The following is a 20305-nucleotide window of genomic DNA, read 5'->3' on the forward strand; positions in this document are numbered from 1 at the left end:
ACATGACGTGAGCCATGACGACCAAGGCCAGGCCGGCGCCAGCAGGCGCAGTGTACCAGTTGAGGGAGTCCTGGGTTAGGGGGTCCTCGGACAGCCGGACTATATCCTTTGGCCGGACTGTTGGACTATGAAGATACAAGATTGAAGACTTCGTCCCGTGTCCGGATGGGACTCTCCTCGGCGTGGAAGGCAAGCTTGGCAATACGGATATGTAGATCTCCTCCCTTATAACCGACTCTGTGTAACCCTAGCCCCCTCCGATGTCTATATAAACCGGAGGGTTTAGTCCGTAGGACGAAAACAATCATACCATAGGCTAGCTTCTAGGGTTTAGCCTCTACAATCTCGTGGTAGATCAACTCTTGTAATACTCATATCATCAAGATCAATCAAGCAGGAAGTAGGGTATTACCTCCATCGAGAGGGCCCAAACCTGGGTAAACATCGTGTCCCCCGCCTCCTGTTACCATCCGCCTTAGATGCACTGTTCGGGACCCCCTACCTGAGATCCGCCGGTTTTGACACCGACATTGGTGCTTTCATTGAGAGTTCCACTATGTCGTCGCGATAAAGGCTCGATGGCTCCTTCGATCATCGCCAACGATGCGATCCAGGGTGAGGTTTTCCTCCCCGGAGAGATCTTCGTATTCGGCGGCTTCATACTATGGGCCAACTCGCTTGGCCATCTGGAGCAGATCGAGAGCTACGCCCCTGGCCGTCAGGTCAGGATTGGAAATTCAAACTACACTGCGGACATCCGCGGAGACTTGATCTTTGACAGATTCGAGCCCATGTCAGGTGCGCCGCACATTCACGACGAGCACGACTTAGCTTTGCCGCCGGGCGGTGTTCGGGAGATCACACCTATGCCTACTCTGGCCCTAGATCCGGAGTTGATTGCGCCGTCCAAGGACGATGGACGGACCCCGCCTCGGAGGCCACACACTCAGTGGCGATAGAGCCGAATACTAACTTCACCTCCTATGAGACCTGTGTTGCCGGATCCTCGGATTCATCCCCGGCCACAGGCCCCGAACCGCCTGCGTCCATGCATATCGAATCTGATTGGGCGCCGATCATGGAGTTTACCGCCGCGGATATCTTTCAGCACTCGCCTTTTGGCGATGTGCTAAATTCATTAAGGTCTCTCTCCCTGTCAGGAGGCCCTTGGCCGAACTATGTCCGGCCCGAACGGGAAGCAGACGACGAAGAAATTCGTTCCCCACCCACCACCCACTTAATAGCCACTGTCGACGATCTAACCAACATGCTCGATTTCGACTCTGAAGACATCGACAGTATGGACGACGATGCAGGAGAGGAACAGGAACCACCGCCCACAGGGCGCTGGACGGCCACTTCATCACATGATATATATATGGTGGATACACCCAAAGAAAACAATGACGAGGAACGGAAAGATGCAGCAAAGGATAGCTCCCTTGAGAAGCAACCAAAGCGACGGCGTAGGCGCCGCTCCAAATCCCGCCTCGGCAAAAACAGCGGTAACAGCGCAAGAAAAAATAATACCTCGGTCGACTCCAGAGGAAACGACGACCACATGGACCCAGCGACAGAGCAAGATGAACCAGCGGAGGGCGAACATAGTACGGAGCCGCTGTCCGAACACGGTGACGCCGAGGATAAAGCTCATCAACCTCTCTCCGGAGAGGAAAACAGTCCGGACGACGATGCACACATCATCCCGGAAAGGCACTTGGAACAAGAGAACCTCCGTAGAAGGCTTATTGCCACCGCGAGGAGTCTGAAGAAGCAGAAGCAAAGGCTTAAGGCCGCGCAGAATACGCTCAACAGTAGATGGAACAAAGTGCTTGACACTGAAGAAAAGTATGGTGGTAGTCACCACATAAAGAGCTATCCAAAGCGCAAGTTGTTGCCTGAATTCGATGATGAGGCCTTAGAGCCTACACAGCCAAAAAATAAAATGGCCGACCGGTCAGATCAACCACCTCATGGCCGCGATAGGGCGGCTAACGAGGCCGCACATAAGTCAGCACACGATCCACGCGAGGACTTGCATCAAAAGGCCGGCGTGACCAGATCCATCTACGGATCTAGGAAGCGCGCTCCAGCGCATAATCAAAACCGAACACTACAACCGTCAGAACGCCATGACACATCCAAATACAGGGGTGCCGCGCACCCCCTATGTTTCACCGATGAGGTGCTGGATCACGAATTTCCAAAGGGATTCAAACCCGTGAACATAGAGGCGTACGACGGAACGACAGACCCTGGGGTCTGGATTGAGGACTTCATCCTCCATATCCATATGGCTCGCGGAGACGATCTCCACGCCATCAAGTACTTGCCCCTCAAGCTGAAAGGACCAGCTCGACACTAGCTGAAGAGCCTCCATGAAAATTCAATTGGAAGTTGGGAGGAGCTCGAGGATGCTTTCAGGGCTAACTTTCAAGGGACCTATGTCCGACCTCCGGATGCAGACGATTTAAGTCATATAATTCAACAGCCCGGAGAGTCAGCCCGAAAGCTTTGGAACAAATTTCTCACTAAGAAGAACCAAATCGTCGACTGCCCAGACGGTGAAGCCTTAGCAGCTTTCAAACACAGCGTCCGAGACGAATGGCTCGCCAGACACCTCGGCCAAGCAAAACTGAGGACAATGGCAGCCCTAACAAGCCTTATGACCCGCTTTTGCGCAGGCGAAGATAGCTGGCTAGCCCGTAGTAGCACCAGCGACCCAGGCACATCTGAAGTCAGGGATGGCAATGGAAAACCACGACGCAGTAAAAGCAAGCGTCGAAATAACGAAGACAACCCAGACAACACGGCGGTAAACGCCGGATTTAGGGGCTCTCGACCCGGTCAACGGAAAAAGCCTTTCAAAGGCAACAGAGATGGACCGTCCAGCCTCAACAAGATTCTAGACAAATTATGTCAGATTCACGGCACCTCCGATAAACCTGCAAATCACACCCACAGAGAATGCTGGGTCTTCAAGCAAGCCGGTAAGCTAAACGCCGAATACAAGGGGAGGGAGACACCAGGTGAAGACGAGGATGAGCCTCGTCAGCAAAACACTGGGGGATCAAAAAAGTTCCCACCAGAGGTCAAAACAGTGAACATGATTCACATGACGAAGAGGAGGAGCAAACACGCACTCTGAGACGTATGCGCCGTAGAGCCCGTCACCTCCAAGTTCAACCCTCGGTCGACCTGCCCGATCACTTTTGATCGCAGGGATAGCCCGACCAATGTACGACACGGAGGATCGGCTGCCTTGGTGCTCGACCCAATAAGCAACGGATACCATCTCACCCGAGTCCTCATGGACGGCGGCAGTAGTCTTAATCTGATATATCAGGACAGTCCGCAAAATGGGGATAAACCCAACGAGAATTAGCCAAAGCAATACTACCATTAAAGGAGTAATACCAGGCCCAGAGGCCAGCTGCACGGCCTCTCTCGTACTAGAGGTTGTATTCGGTTCCCCCGACAACTTCCGAACTGAAAAGTTAACCTTCGACATCGCTCCATTCCGAAGCGGCTATCGAGCACTACTCGGAAGAACGGCCTTCGCTCGTTTTAATGCAGTACCGCATTATGCTTATCTTAAGCTCAAGATGCCCGGTCCACGCGGCATCATCATAGTTAATGGAAACACTAAGCGTTCCTTACGCGCGGAAGAATGTGAGGCAGCTTTAGCAGCCGAACACTAAATGGCCTCTCCAACTAGCATAAACGATCGGTCGTCAAGACCGCGGACACGGCTAGACAAGTCCGGCGCACCACTAGTTGTAATAGCTTAGATAAACCTGAGATGGGGTTGATGAATATACCCGCGTAGACGGTGCTAGGGGCTTCCCGCATGGAAAAAACAAAGTCTACAGTTCGGCTCGACCTTATTTTGAATTTTAATGGTTTATTAAGAATAACCAATTTTTTGCACGACAAATTTCATCTAAGTTCTTCTCTTTAACAGATGATAATCGTGCTACACGCTTCCAGGATATGGCACAACGGAGACACATGCGCAGACGTGCAGCAGGGCCCCGCTCAAAGGTTTCTTTTTTGATTAAGACCCTGTGTAAACCTTTCTTACTGTCTCTTGTTGCTTCACACCCTCCGGATACTCAATAAAACCAAGAGGGATGCTGGCATTATTGGCATTTCGCCACGTCAGACTAATGCACGTACCTGGAAATTCAGGGTTCAAGGGCGTTACCCAGCCCAGTATATGTTGTAAAGACCGAATACCTTAGGGAGTGTTCGGCGTCGCGAGTTTGGCCTTATATGCATCAGCTCCGAATCATGTCTTTGGTCAAATATTGGGTTTGCCCGGCTCCCGTGTTTTGCTACCTTACGTTCCGCTCTATCGGCTAAGGTGGCACCGGGAGAACTATTGCGATTGTGCCCTGGTTCATCTGGACGAGCACCTCAATAGAGAAATTAAAGCCGAAAACTGACTGTCATGATAAAGCGCGAGACTGGTCAACCACTCGATCACTCATCGGAATCTTCGGGATTCCTCCGCATTAACGAAGGACCGGTTTTCCCGGTCATGTACGTACGTGCACCGTATTCGGATAGACGCGGAAATACCAGGGGCTATATAGTAGCTCCACTGTCAAACTCCTATGGTTAAGTGAAAGTGTTAAAGCAATATAGTCCGATTGCCTCGTTCGCCGCGCTACCACCTCCTTAATGGACCAAGACGTTGGATCAAGTGTGAACACGCGCTTTTGCGAACACCCCCGCATTATATGCATGGGGGCTGAAGCCGACGACTGCAAACTTTCAGGTTATATATATATATATACATAAACGACCGCACGGGAGGCATAATAATACTTTCAGGCAAAAGTATAAACACAGCCTTTATAATTCAAATAACATTGTTCTTACAATTGGGATACATGTCACTAGAACATGATACTCTTCGAGCACTGAGCCTCTATTAAACGAGCGCATTCTAGGACATCTTCAAAAATAATGCTCGGCCGATACCCGGCCTACGGCCGAACTCTGGGTTGCAATAGCCGTGGCCTCAATCTCTGCCCAGTATGTCTTGACACGGGCAAGAGCCATCCGCGCACCATCTATGCACGCTGACCTCTTCACAGCGTCGATATGCTGCACATCACCAAGGAATTGTTGCACTAAGCCAAAATAGCTATTCGGCCATGGTCCTTCCAGCCAAAGATGATCCACAACAGACCTCATGGCAAGCCCGGACAACCTATGGAGCTCGGCCCACTCGGCCATTTGCTCATTTAACAGCAGCGGACGCACTGGAACATTGAACTGCGACCAGAACAGCTTTTCCACTTCGTGATCTTTTTGATCTTTGAAAAACTCGGTCGCATCAGCAGCACTCGCTGCCAAATCCAAGTACGCGTCTGCAGAACTCCATAATTGATCCAGAAAGGCATACTTAGGATCTCTGAACTTCGTCCGCAGCAAAAAGGGCTTCCCAGCCGCGATATCTCCGGCTTGACGTAGCTCCTCCTTCACAACTCTGATTTTAGAGCGGGCTTCCTTGGCTGCTACCATGGCTTTCTCCAGGTCCGCCGTCTTCGTTCGGCTTTCCTTTTCAAGAAGCTCATAACGGTCGGCGGCATCTTTCAACTCAACAGCCATCTTGGCTATTTTCTCTTTGCTTTGGCAATGCTCAGCCTGTTCGGCTCTGAGCTCTTCGACCGCATTCAGGGCAGCCGCATCACTCTTCCTGGCTTGTTCCTTGGCTCGGGCAAGTTCCGCCCGAAGGTTCTCCACGGCGGCAGCTCCATCTGCAGTCACAGCATATTACAGATACTAGCATCACGCTCCTCTTAATATATGTTGATCACCGGAGAATACATACCTTGTGCCTCGTCAAGCCGCTTGTTTACAAGCAAGATGTCGGCATCTGCCACATCAAGTTGCCGCTTCAGTTCGGCAAACTCACCAGTCCGGCTAGCCACCGGACCCTCAGCCGCCTGCACATGAAAGCAGCATGGTTATTACCTGGGACTATGATCCTCTGTTTGCCACCTTTTTCGACAGCAACCAGAGTCTCAGGAGCTACTATCTGCATAGGGCACACCTAGCGTGTGCGGTACCGTCAAAAAATATATATTACTTTGCATACCTCAAAGCCTCTTAGCAGGCTCATAAAGGCTTCATGCAACCCACTTTCGGCGGATGAAATTCTCTCAAACACCGTACCCATTAGAGTACGATGCGCCTCTGAGATAGCCGCTTGCTCCAGAAGACTCATCAGTGTGTCAGGTCGTGTGCCGGACAGTCCCAGACTCTTTTTGTGGCTCTCCTTGGGAGCCGAATACTCCGGACTTCGGGTGGCCGAAGGGTTACCTTCTGGCCTTGGCGGATCAGGAGAAATCCTCCGTGACAACACCTCAGGGTCGTCCGCCTCACGAGGCGGGGAGGCACGGGGAGGCGTTTCGCTCTCCATCATCTCTGGAAGAAGATCCCCCGAAGACGAACTCTGTCGAGAAGGGCTACGATCCGAACTACAAGACATACGTCTCGGTTATTGTTCTCAGTAATGAAGCAGGGTGTATTTACTATAAAGTACTTTTGTTTACTTACAGCTCAGTGGAGGGCTGGTCCCCTTGCGGGCACTGTGCGGTAAGGATGCCCTCCGGGTAGGGCCCCCTGACAAAGGTTTCTTCCCTCGTTTGAAAACCATTGTTTCCAAGTCTTCAGAGGCGGCCCTCTTCCTTCCTTGGGGTGAGGGAATTTTAGATTCTTCTCCCCGGTTATCCTCCTTCGCGGAGGCACTAATTCCCTCGGTTTGGATGAATAATGAGTGACACTCGCTTTCGGCTTCTTTGTTCCTCCCTTTATCTTTCCCTGATGGCACTTGATAAGGTGCAAGCTCAAGCATCCTGGCTAGTACAGGATCCGGTGAGCCTTCGGGAAGGGGGGCCGAACACCTGATCATCTTCGCCTTTTTTATCCAGTCCTGGTCAAAAGGCGACTTTTCAGAATGATGTTGTGATAAATTAAAAGACAACGTGTTCAGCCGCAGAATTACTTACTTGGGTGTCTGGACGATTGCAGTTCAGACCCGCATCCTCAGTGGTGTCCGGACACTTTATTCGGGATCCGAAGAATAATCCATATATATCTTCGAGTGTCGCACCGAAGAATTGCTGAATAGTTCGCGGTCCTTTCGGGTTGAACTCCCACATACGGAGAGGACGACGTTGGCATGGCAGGACCCGACGAACTAGCATGACTTGCATTACCTTGACAAGGCTGGCATCACCCTTGAAGAGATCTCGGATGCGGCTTTGCAATGTCGGCACATCATTAGCTGGCCCCCAGTCTAGCCCTTTGTTGACCCATGACGCCAATTATGGCGGAGGGCCCGGATGGAAGGCGGGGGCAGCTACCCACTTAGCGCTTCGGGGAGCGGTGATGTAAAACCACTCCCGCTGCCATAACTTGGATGTCTCCAGGAAGGAACCCTTTGGCCATGGAGCATCGGCGTCTTTGTTTATTATGGTGGCTCCGCACTCTGTGTGTCGCCCCTCAATCATCTTCGGCTTCACATTGAAGGTCTTGAACCATAAGCCGAAGTATGTGGTGATGCGGAGGAAGGCTTCACACACGACGATGAACGACGAGATGTGAAGAATGGAATCCGGAGCCAGATCATGGAAATCGAACCCGTAGTAGAACATAAGCCCTCTAACAAAGGGATCAAGACTAAAGCCTAGCCCTCGGAGGAAGTGGGAAATAAATACGACACTCTCGTTGGGTTCGGGACTGGGGATGACCTGCCCTTGAGCAGGCAGCCTGTGCGAGATTTCGGCGGTCAGATACCTGGCTTCTCTTAGCTTCTTGATGTCCTCCTCTGTGACAGAGGAGGCCATCCACCGGCCTTGAAGGTTGGATTCGGACATGATTGAAGGTCCGAAGCGCTTGGCCTGAGCCTTGAATGTTGGAATTCAAGGTGGGGGGAAGGGAAGGATCGAGCGCGAGAAGAAAAGGACAGGCCTTGGCCCCTTTATAAAGGGGGTGAATATCAAGTGTCCCCCGCGTGGCCGTTTGGAACTTGCCTAAAATCGAGGAGTCATACCAGCAGGCACGATTGGGCTACCCACACCCGTATTGGTGAGAATCCCGTGAAAAGAGGGACACGATCTCTGCTTCGACAAGATGTGCCAACAAAACCGCCTCGCAACACGTGCAGTGGTAGGCTCGGAAAAACGGTTCGTCATGACCAGATCACGGCAGAACGTCATGTTTAGAAAAGCTGTCAGCAGATTAGATTTGTGTAAATATTATTCTCTCTACGGTGGTATGTGGAATTTGTTTTGCAGAGTCGGACACTATCCTTGTGTTCAAAATCTTCTATGGAATATTCGGAGGAGGAACCCGCCTTGCAATGCCGAAGACAATCTGCGCGCCGGACTCATCGTCATTGAAGCCTGGTTCAGGGGCTACTGAGGGAGTCCTGGATTAGGGGGTCCTCGGACAGCCGGACTATATCCTTTGGCCGGACTGTTGGACTATGAAGATACAAGATTGAAGACTGTGTCCCGTGTCCGGATGGGACTCTCCTTGGCGTGGAAGGCAAGCTTGGCAATACGGATATGTAGATCTCCTCCCTTGTAACCGACTCTGTGTAACCCTAGCCCCCTCCGGTGTCTATATAAACTGTACGGTTTAGTCCGTAGGACGAGAACAATCATACCATAGGCTAGCTTCTAGGGTTTAGCCTCTATGATCTCGTGGTAGATCAACTCTTGTAATACTCATATCATCAAGATCAATGAAGCAGGAAGTAGGGTATTACCTCCATCGAGAGGGCCCGAACCTGGGTAAACATCGTGTCCCCCGCCTCCTGTTACCATCCGCCTTAGACGCACAGTCCGGGACCCCCTACCCGAGATCCGCCGGTTTTGAGAGCGACACCAGTTTCCTCTTTCGTGCTAAAGAGGCAGGCGCAAGCGATGAGTCCTGAGGCATGAGGCAAAGGTTTCCATATCGGTGCAACAAGACCAAGACCAGCAGGACGGCAGGTCGGAGGTCACCATGGAGCCCACAGCAGCGTCACCACCAGAGCCTTTGGCCGGCGAAGACCACCTTTCGTAAAGGATAACTTGTACTAGTTGTCGCCCTTCAAAATTGGCCATTGTGGGATCCCTTCCCGCCTACATTTGGGAAGAGGACCAGGGCTTCTATAAATAGGACTAGCCACCACCAGAGGAAGGGGACGGATCATTCGGATCACCCTCACACACACCGGCTCATCGAGCTCAAGAACACCTCTCCTCAGGAGGCTGTTCATCCACTGTACTAATCCTTAGCCCACGAGGCAATCCACCACCATCACACTGGAGTAGGTTATTACACCACAACGGTGGCCCGAACCAGTATAAACCTCTATGTCTCGTGTTCTTTGGGTTCGTCGAGCTAGGCCGTGGGATCGTTGAGCGAGCGAACTAGCGAGAGAGAGAATCCTTCATGCGCACCCCAGAGTTCGAACCTCATAAGGGTTTGCCGGAACCCAGAATCTGACAATAATGATTGATAAGTTTTATTGCTATTGCTTTCTTCATGACTTATACATATTCCTTTCACTATGAGATTATGCAACTCCCAAATACCGGAGGAACACCTTGTGTGCTATCAAACATCACAATGTAACCGGGTGATTATAAAGATGCTCTATAGGTGTCTCCGAAGGTGTTTGTCGAGTTGGCATAGATCGAGATTAGGATTTGTCACTCCGAGTATCAGAGAGGTATCTCTGGGCCCTCTTGGTAATGCACATCATGATAAGCCTTGCAAGCAATGTGACTAATGAGTTAGTTACGGGATGATGCATTACGTAACGAGTAAAGAGACTTGCCGGTAACGAGATTGTACTAGGTATGATGATACCGACGATCGAATCTCGGGCAAGTAACATACCGATGACAAAGGGAATAACGTATGTTGTCATTGCGGTTTGACCGATAAAGATCTTCATAGAATATGTAGGAACCAATATGAGCATCCAGGTTCCGCTGTTGGTTATTGATCGAAGATGTGTCTCGATCATGTCTACATAGTTCTCGAACCCGTAGGGTCCGCACGCTTAACGTTCGATGATGATTTGTATTATGAGTTATGTGCTTTGGTGACCGAAGATTGTTCGGAGTCCCGGATGATATCACGGACATGATGAGGAGTCTCAAAATGGTCGAGAGGTAAAGATTGATACATTGGACGATGGTATTCGGACACTAGAATGGTTTCGGAGTGGTATTTTTCAGAGTACCGAGGGGTTACCAGAACCCCCCGGGGAAGTAATGGGCCAACATGGGCCATAGGGGAGAGGGGAGGCCGCCCACAAGGGGTGGCCGCGCCCCCCTCCCATGGAGAGTCCGAATCGGACTAGGGGAGGGGGCGCGCCCCCTTTCCTTATCCTCTTCCCTCTCCTTCCCCCTTTCCCCCCTCCATGAGAAGGAATAAGAGGGGGGCCGAATCCTACTAGGAATGGGAGTCCTAGTAGGACTCCCCCCTCTTGGCGCGCCCCCTAGGGCCGGCCTCCTCCCTCTCCCTCCTTTATATACATGGGCAGGGCACCCCTTGGAGACACACCAATTGTTCCAAGTTGTGTGGGTGTCTCCCTCCATAGTTTACTCCTTTGGTCATTTTCACGTAGTGCTTAGGCGACGCCCTATGCGGATCACATCACCATCACCATCACCACGCCGTCGTGCTGACGAAACTCTCCCTCGACACTTTGCTGGATCAAGAGTTCGAGGGACATCATCGAGCTGAACATGTGATGAACTCGGAGGTTCCGTACGTTCGGTACTTGATCGATTGGATTGCGAAGACGTTCGACTACATCAACCGCGTTAACCTAACGCTTCCGCTTTCGGTCTATGAGGGTATGTGGACACACTCTCCCCGTATCGTTACTATGCATCTCCTAGATAGATCTTGCGTGATCGTAGGAATTTTTTTGAAATTGCATGCTACGTTACCCAACAGTGGTATCAGAGCCAGGTCTATGCGTAGATGATATGCACGAGTAGAACACAAAGAGTTGTGGGCGATAATAGTCATACTGCTTACGACCAACATCTCATTTTGATTTGGCAGAATTGTTGGATGAAGCGGCCTGGACCAACCTTACATAACCACGTTCATGAGACCGGTTCCAACTTTACTTGACTCGAATTTAACTACGGCCCGTCCTTGTTGAAGGTTAAAACAACACACTTGACGAAAAATCGTTGTGGTTTTGATGCGTAAGTAAGAACGGTTCTTGCAAGAAGCCCGTAGCAGCCACGTAAAACTTGCAACAACAAAGTAGAGGACGTCTAATTTGTTTTTGCAGGGCATGTTGTGATGTGATATGGTCAAAACATGATATGATATAAGTTATTGTATGAGATGATCATGTTTTGTAGAAGTTATCGGCAACTGGTAGGAGCCTTATGGTTGTTGCTTCATTGTATGAAATGCAATCGCCATGTAATTGCTTTAGTTTATCACTATGCGGTAGCGATAGTTGTAGCAGCAATAGTTGGAGAGACGACAACGACGCTACGATGGAGATCAAGGTGTCAAGCCGGTGATGATGGAGATCATGACGGTGCTTTGGAGATGGAGATCAAAGGCACAAGATGATGATGGCCATATCATGTCACATATTTTGATTGCATGTGATGTTTTTTCTTTTATGCATCTTATTTTGCTTAGTACGGCGGTAGCATTATAAGATGATCCCTCACTAAATTTCAAGGTCTAAGTGTTCTCCCTGAGTATGCATCGTTGCTATAGTTCGTCGTGCCGAGACACCACGTGATGATCGGGTGTGATAAGCTCTACGTTCACATACAACGGGTGTAAGACAGTTTTGCACGTGGAGAATACTCAGGTTAAATTTGGCGAGCCTAGCATGTACAAACATGGCCCCGAAACACTGAGACCGAAAGGTCGAATGTGAATCATATAGTAGTTATGATCAACATAGAGATGTTCACCATTGAAAACTACTCCATCTCATGTGATGATCGGACTTGGTTTAGTTGATATGGATCACGTGATCATTTAGATGACTAGAGGGATGTCTATCTAAGTGGGAGTTCTTTAGTAATATGATTAATTTAACTTAAATTTATCCTGAACTTAGTCCTGGTAGTTTTTTCATATCTATGTTGTTGTATATCAATGGCCCGAGGTACCGTTCCCTTGAATTTTAATGCATTCCTAGAGAAAGCTAAGTTGAAGATGATGGTAACAACTACACTGACTGGGTCCGTAACTTGAGGATTATCCTCATTGCTGCACAAAAGAATTACGTCCTTGAAGCACCGCTAGGTGCAAGGCCTGCTGCAGGAGCAACTCCGGACGTTATGAACGTCTGGCAAGCTAAATCTGGTGACTACTCGATAGTTCAGTGTGTCATGCTTTATGGCTTAGAATCGGGACTTCAAAAACGTTTTGAATGTCATGGAGCATATGAGATTTTCCAGGAGTTGAAGTTAATATTTCAAGCAAATGCCCGAGTTGAGAGATATGAAGTCTCCAACAAGTTCTATAGCTGCAAGATGGAGGAGAACAGTTCTGTCAGTGAACACATACTCAGAATGTCTTGGCACCATAACCACTTGACTCAGCTGGGAGTTAATCTTCCGGATGATAGTGTCATTGACAGAGTTCTTCAATCACTGCCACCTAGCTATAAAGGCTTCGTGATGAACTATAATATGCAAGGGATGGATAAAACGATTCCCGAGCTCTTCGCAATGCTCAAAGCTGCGGAGATAGAAATCAAGAAGGAGCATCAAGTGTTGATGGTTAACAAGACCACTAGTTTCAAGAAAAAGGGCAAAGGAAAGAAGGGGAACTTCAAGAAGAATAGCAAGCAAGTTGCTGCTCCCGGGAAGAAGCCCAAGTCTTGACCTAAGCCTGAAACTAAGTGCTTCTACTGCAAAGGGACTGGTCACTGGAAGCGGAACTGCCCCAAGTATTTGGCAGGTAAGAAGGATGGCAAAGTGAAAGGTATATTTGATATACATGTTATTGATGTGTACCTTACTAATGCTCGTTGTAGGGCCTGAGTATTTGATACTGGTTATGTTGCTCATATTTGTAACTCGAAACAGGGGCTACAGATTGAACAAAGATGAGCTAAGGACAAGGTGACAATGCGCGTCGGAAATGGTTCCAAGGTCGATGTGAATGCCGTCGGCACGCTACCTCTACATCTACCATGGGGATTAGTTTTAGACCTAAATAATTTTTATTTGGTGCCAACGTTGAGCATGAACATTATATCTGGATCTTGTTTGCTGCGAGACAGTTATTCATTTAAATCAAAGAATAATGGTTGTTCCATTTATATGAGTAATATCTTTTATGGTCATGCACCCTTGATGAGTGGTCTATTTTTGTTGAATCTCGATCGTAGTGATACACATATTCATAATATTGATGCCAAAAGATGCAAAGTTAATAATGATATTGCAACTTATTTGTGGCACTGCCGTTTAGGTCATATTGGTGTAAAGTGCATGAAGAAACTCCATGTAGATGGGCTTTTGGAATCACTTGATTATGAATCACTTGATTCTTGCGAACCATGCCTCATGGGCAAGATGACTAAGACTCCGTTCTCCGGAACAATGGAGCGAGCCACTGACTTATTGGAAATAATACATACCGATGTATGCGGTTCGATGAGTGTTGAGGCTTGCGGCGGGTATCGTTATTTTCTGACCTTCATAGATGATTTCAGCAGATATGAGTATATCTACTTAATGAAACATAAGTCTGAAACATTTGAAAAGTTCAAAGAATTTCAGAGTGAAGTGGAAAATCATCGTAACAAGAAAATAAAGTTTCTATGATCTGATCGCAGAGGCAAATATTTGAGTTATGAGTTTGGTCTTCATTTGAAACAATGTGGAATAGTTTCACAACTCACGCCACCTTGAAAGTGCTAGTTATCGGCTAGAGGCACTACAAAAAATACACTTCCGTGATGATACGTGTTTGTCACAGTAGGTTGCGTTTTCTGTCATGCATGTACATCCATGACAAATTTATGACAGAATCAAGATAGTCATACCTGTGCTGTCGTAGAAGTGTTCCATGACATTGCCAAAATTATCATCACGGAAGTGTCCACTTCCATGACGATAAATCACGCGTCACAGAAGTGCTTTCGTCAAGGGTGACCGACATGTGGCATCCACCATAACGGAACGCCGTTAAGCTATCGGGTTGGGTTTTGGATCCGATAACCTGTTAACAGCCGCGACCAATGGGGATTTTCCACGTGTAAAATCATCATTGGCTGGAGGAAACACGTGTCGGCTCGTCGTTGGGACAGATGTCATCCACTCATTGGACAGAAGGCGCCTATGATACGTCGACACGTAGCACGGCACAACAGAGGCCCATTCCTGTGAAAAGGCCGGCCCGTTTGACTTGGTCAAAAGGTGGCGGGCCGGCCCATGTAAAGCCTGTTAACGACCTATTCGCATATAGCCCATTTACAGCCGGCTAACCCAAGGCCCGTTACGCCCTATCCGAATTAGGCCCAGTAGCGTCATCTGGGCCACCCAATATGATTCCAGCCCGTTTTCACTTCTGGCCCATGTATGGCCCATGATGTCTTTCGGCCCATATGAGGCCCTATGTAACTCTTGGCCTATTAACGGCCTGTGGTGAAACTGGCCCGTAATGAACAGTGTATCACTTTACACCCATTAACGGCCCGTGGTGAAACTGGCCCGTAATGAACAGTGTATCACTTTATACCCATTAACGGCCCGTTATTCCGTTGGGCCGTTTCCAGCCCATGTTATCTTTCGGCCTTCTCAGACCCCATTTATTCTTGGGCTCATTTCCAGCATTCGTTTACTTACGGCCCGTTACTGTCATTTTCTACTTGTGGGCCAAATTCAGCCCGTGGTTACAGTCGGCCCGTTTGTGGTCCGTTAATACGTTGGGCCGTTTTCATAGCATCATCAAATACGGCCTATTAACGATGGCCCTTTATGGTCAGCCCATGAACGGACGATTCCAACTCTAGCCCGTTTACGGCCATAATGCAGCCTGTTATTGGCCCATGTTTGGCCAATCGATCATACTGCCCGTATAAGGCCCATTGATGATACGGCCCGTAGAAGGCCCATTGTTTCTACGGCCGGTAGAAGGCCCATTGTTACTACGGCCTGTAGAAGGCCCACTGTTGATACGGCCCGTAGAAGGCCCACGTTTTCCACGGCCCGTAGGAGGCCGAGTGTCACTACAGTAAATATTAGCCCATGGTTATTGTAGCCTAGTTTTTAAAAAATAGGTTAGTGCAGCCACTAGCATACCGCAGAAAAAGAACTGCAATGACTACAGCAAACAAATAAACAAGACAACAAGGAAACAAATAAGCAAGAAACTTACGCTAGGCTATCACGGCTATCACACATATTACATCCACTGGGCATCAAAGTTCGCCACCAGTGCAAATAAACGCGCCGACAAAAGAATATACAAAACCGAGAGCACTTCAGAAGGCACTAGGCCTGGCCACATCGGGCCCCCCAAACAGCTGAAGAAGCTGAGTAGACCTCAGTCGTGTCAACGATAGATGCATCAACACTAGATTTAAGGCATGATGGTGCGCACGGCAGTCCTCTGACATCTTCATTGCATCTTTGACTTCAAGTCGGAGCTGAGCTGAAGCAAGCCTTTCCGCTTTAAGTTGAGACTGAAGAAGTCGAACTGATTGAGGCAGCGACTGCACAGAGGTTGTCTCACACCTGCTGGTGAGTAGCTTCAACTCACTGTCTTCATCAAGACAGGACCTTGGGGTCATCTCGCTGTCCTCAAGATGGTTTGGCTCACTATCTTCCCTAAAGTTCTGCCTGGCGTAAGAGATACGAGTCTGGAAGAGAAACAAGGAGACACGTAACAGGTTTCACAATTATATATGCAAATAAATGGATCTATTCTGCATAAGGAACATGTTTTTACAACTACAATTTGAAACTGGTAGTTGTTGCAAACATCCAATCAGATGTAAACAGCAAAGCAAACAGCAGTGGAGGAAATGATGCCTATCCAAATCTATACTAGAACAAAGTTTGAAGGCTTGAGAAGGATGAACTTACATTACATGTTAACACGGGCTGGACAAAGCCCTTCTCCATGTTGATGGAAGGATAATTCAATAAATTCCCCAAAGAAAATTCTTTATAAGCGTTGCCATTATTGTACATTTTGCAAAGAGTAAATATAGATCAAATAATATTGTAAGAAACAGAGGATAATGAAGCTCAGGTGCAGACTGATGATACATAATCAAATAGCAATTAATTAAGTACAGCGTAACAAGGCAAAAGGGAGAGAGGTACTGACAAGAGCAATGCAGAGCCCATTATTGTTTTGAGATCGTATGATCCTTTGAGCAAGGAGATTCATCTGAAATTAGTTTTCATACAAGAGAGAAGGTAAGGCACAAGCAGAAATTTAGGAGTTCAAATTTTGAATTGATATCATAGACAGTACCTGGCGCTGGGCTCCCAGCAGTTCTAATAGGGGTTTGGCCACTGGAGTAGGGGTAAAGTGTGGTACAGTTGGGCCTGTGTTTTCTGTGGCTGCTGATCTATCTGATTTAACACGTATCACTACCTTTTCCAAATACCTACTTTGTACTCCTTGAGATCTGCACTCACCCTCTTCCTTTTGGACATCTATTACGAAAGAACAACATTTGACTGGAAAAACATAGTGTGACGACACATGGAATAGGTACAGAAAATGGATAGGTATGGCATATACTCATATATGATGCTTAAACTAAGCAGATGGTGTAACAAAGTAGAAGTAATGCAAGAGGTCAGATGCAAAATATGTGCGACCAATACAACTTTGCAAAGTTAGAGCAAGCACCTTGATGGGTGAATAAGATAGGCCATCCTCCACCATGCCAAGTTTGTTAGCCAGTGGATCGTTCCGCAATATTCCTCTTGTGCGCCCATTCTCATATTCATTTTGATAATGTTCAATATCTGACATGCATGAAAACATAAAAACAAGTGAGATTTTCTTTGTAATGTAGAAGTGATTCTAATCCAATACTGCCTCCCTGTAAACCCCTTTGTGCTATCTCTGCAATTCTTTTAAAAGATGCCATGCATGCTGTAATTTGTTGTGTGCATGAATATAATGTGGCCTACTACTCAAAATATGAGAGCTCCAGAAGTGATGACACTTCGCAGATGATAGCTTCAACATATAGTAAAGAAGAACAAGTCGACCTGACCTGACAGATTCAAAATATACTAAGGGAGAACAACTCGACCTGACCAGTCGACCGCAAGAGAAGAGTATCATCTTAAAGGAGAGCAGAAGAGCAAGCAGATTGAAGATATTACAAGTCTTTCAATACAATGTCGGTTGGCCACACATGATGATCCAGAGCGCACAGAGAAATACTATTCTTTCCGGTCTCTCCATACGTGGCTCACATGCATTTCGAAACTAAAGTAGGAACATTTAGCTAACCAATTAAACATCTCTCAGTTTTACTAATATCAGCAATAATATCAGATATGAATTTGTACAACTAAGCTTGTTTAGCTCGATGGGTGGAGCAGTGCTATTACGACACGAACCACGTAGGCTGATTGTGGTCATAACCGTGTACAGTGTTAACCGTGGCAGTGGGATGGCAGATCTGAAGCTGCAAACCGTGCAAAGGGTAGTTAGCAACCGATGTTTGCTTTGAAATAACAACTAAGATTTGGTATGGACAAGAAAGTACGGTCAACAAGTGACAAAGAAATGCAATTATGCTGTCTCTCTATATGTCGCGACATGCATTTGGAAACTCAAGTGGGACCTTTAGCTAACCAATTAAATGTGTCGGTTAACTAATATCAGTATCATATCACAATCATATTTGAACAATTAAGCTTTCAAATTCTGAGTGTTGTGTTGTTTAGCTTGAAGGGTGGAGTAATGCTAGTACGACAGAAAGCACCTACGCAGATCATAGTAGAGTAGATAAAAGGGGAAAACCCTAAGCATCAAGAGAAAAAACAGGAAAGTGGAACTAGCTGGACCAGTGGGTGGCGCACATGCTTTTCGAAACGAATATAGGAACATTAGATGACCAATTAAATGTTCTCTGTTTTAGTGATATGAGCATCATATCAGATTCGTATTTCAACACGTAAGCTTTGGGTTTAGGTCTTGAGGAGAAGTGCTAGCACGACACGAAGCACCTACGATGATGGTAGTGAATATGAAGGGGGGAAACCATAAGCTTTACGAGTATAGTGCCCGTGCCATGGTGGATCTGAAGGTGCAAACCGGACAAAGCTACTTCGCAACCAATGTTTGCTTTCAACTAGCCACTACGATTTGCTACGGACAAGAAAAGTACAGTAAACAAATTACGATCTATTTTCCGGGTGAGATCAATAACTTAAGCATATATGGAAGAGTACCACCTCTCTTGCGACGCCGTGTAGGCCTGTGCTGATACGTTGAGGGCGCCGCGGGTGCGATGGCTGTCGGCGGCGGGGAAGAATACTTTAGACGGCAGACGGCCGGGTCGGGGATATATCCTGTTGCCGTGGATGAGGTGGTCGTAGGAGCGGCAACGGCAAGGTGGACGACGGCGCCGATGAAGCGAGAGGAGGCGATGAAAGGATCCTGGTCCAGCGCCGTGCATGAGAGACGTCCATCTCTTGTAGTGGACGATGGGGTAGGGGTAGCGGCTCCGGCAAGATGGAGGATGGGGTGGCGGACGGAGGAGGCTGGCCGCCGTGCGGAGTTTGTCGTGCCGCCGACGGTGTATGAATGGGGAAATGGAGGGGAGGGGGGATCTCAAACTTTGGGACGCGCTTCTCTGAAATGGGGGAAAGTCACGAACTTATCCCCCGTTTAAAATTTCGGACATCGCGTCGGTTGGGGATAGGACGGTAATCTCGCATCTCCCAAATATTTGCCGGTAACTATTTCGGGCGAGGAGAGGGTGTTTTGCTGCCCACGGTTGGCACCCACGGTTTATGAACGGGCCTGACAGGTAGGGCGGTTGTGTCACGTCTGATGGAAGTTACACATCTGCCCCTATTTAAAATATTAGCCTACATCGATTTCGGACGAGGAGAGTTTGTTTTGCCGCCCACCGTGTATGAATGGGCAAATGGAGGAAGAGACACATGTCTTTCGGACGAGCTTGAATCAAATGTGTTTTGCCACCCACGTTTGGCGCCCACCGTGTCTGAATGGGCCCAGAGGCCGTCGTGTCACGTCTGATTGAAGTTACTAGTCTACCCCTATCGACAACAGTGTAAATCCGGTCGATAAGGATGTCAAGTGTCAGGGGTAGACATTAATTTCCATCTCGCAAACACTTGCTTCGGGCATCCCACAAATTATAGTGGGTGTTTAGCCGCTTCGTTCAAAACTTGGGAGAATTAGCATTCACGTTTGCCCTGGGACCTGGCAAACTAAATTCAAATCCAATTTGTATTCGATTACGAATATCCACAGATAATTATACGTTTTGTTATTTATTTCTTCAAAACCACAACAAAGATTTATTCCACCTTTATATATGATTATGATTTAGTAATGCCGTGATCTTCGAATTCAGTAGGTTGGATACACTCTGAGTCAAACAGTTATTTCATCCAATACAATATGCTCACACGAAAAACAGTTCACCTTATGTCAATCATACAAGTACTGAGGATTAACTCACCTAAAAAATTTGGATCATTACAACACATGGACAACATAGGGGGTCTTGCAACATAATCCATTCAGAGACATGACACAACATGCAAGTACAATAATCTAATGACAATTTCAACTGGTATCCAAAGAAGAACCGGGATTACCTTGGGCTTCAGATAGCAGAAACAGCAGGACCTCCTCCGTCTTCAAATGCAACATTCTTACTTCCTCCAATTCTTGGGTTGCTTGCATAATGCGTGCCGCTAATTCCATAATTTCCAGCCTCAAGATAAAGATTACCTCATTCATGGCAGCCACACCATCTCTTTCTGCCTCTAGTAGAGCCTCAAGCACTATAATATCTGTGCTCAAACTACTCTCCGGCGGTGTTGCCTCTGAACTGCTACCATCTGGTAACATGGATGGTGCACTGCTTCCACAAATGGATTCTGGGGTTGTACATTGTGTCCTAGTGTGAACGGCATCCTGAAAGGTTTCTGCTGGACATCAGTAAGAGATAGTTATCGTATGATCCAGGCAGTAAGCTTACATGGTAAACGACGGACGAATTATTGCCGAGCATGGCAAACTATATTTAAATGGTTCGAAG

The sequence above is a fragment of the Triticum aestivum genome, chromosome 1D, assembly GCF_018294505.1.
Source record: "Triticum aestivum cultivar Chinese Spring chromosome 1D, IWGSC CS RefSeq v2.1, whole genome shotgun sequence".
Lineage (NCBI taxonomy): Eukaryota > Viridiplantae > Streptophyta > Magnoliopsida > Poales > Poaceae > Triticum > Triticum aestivum.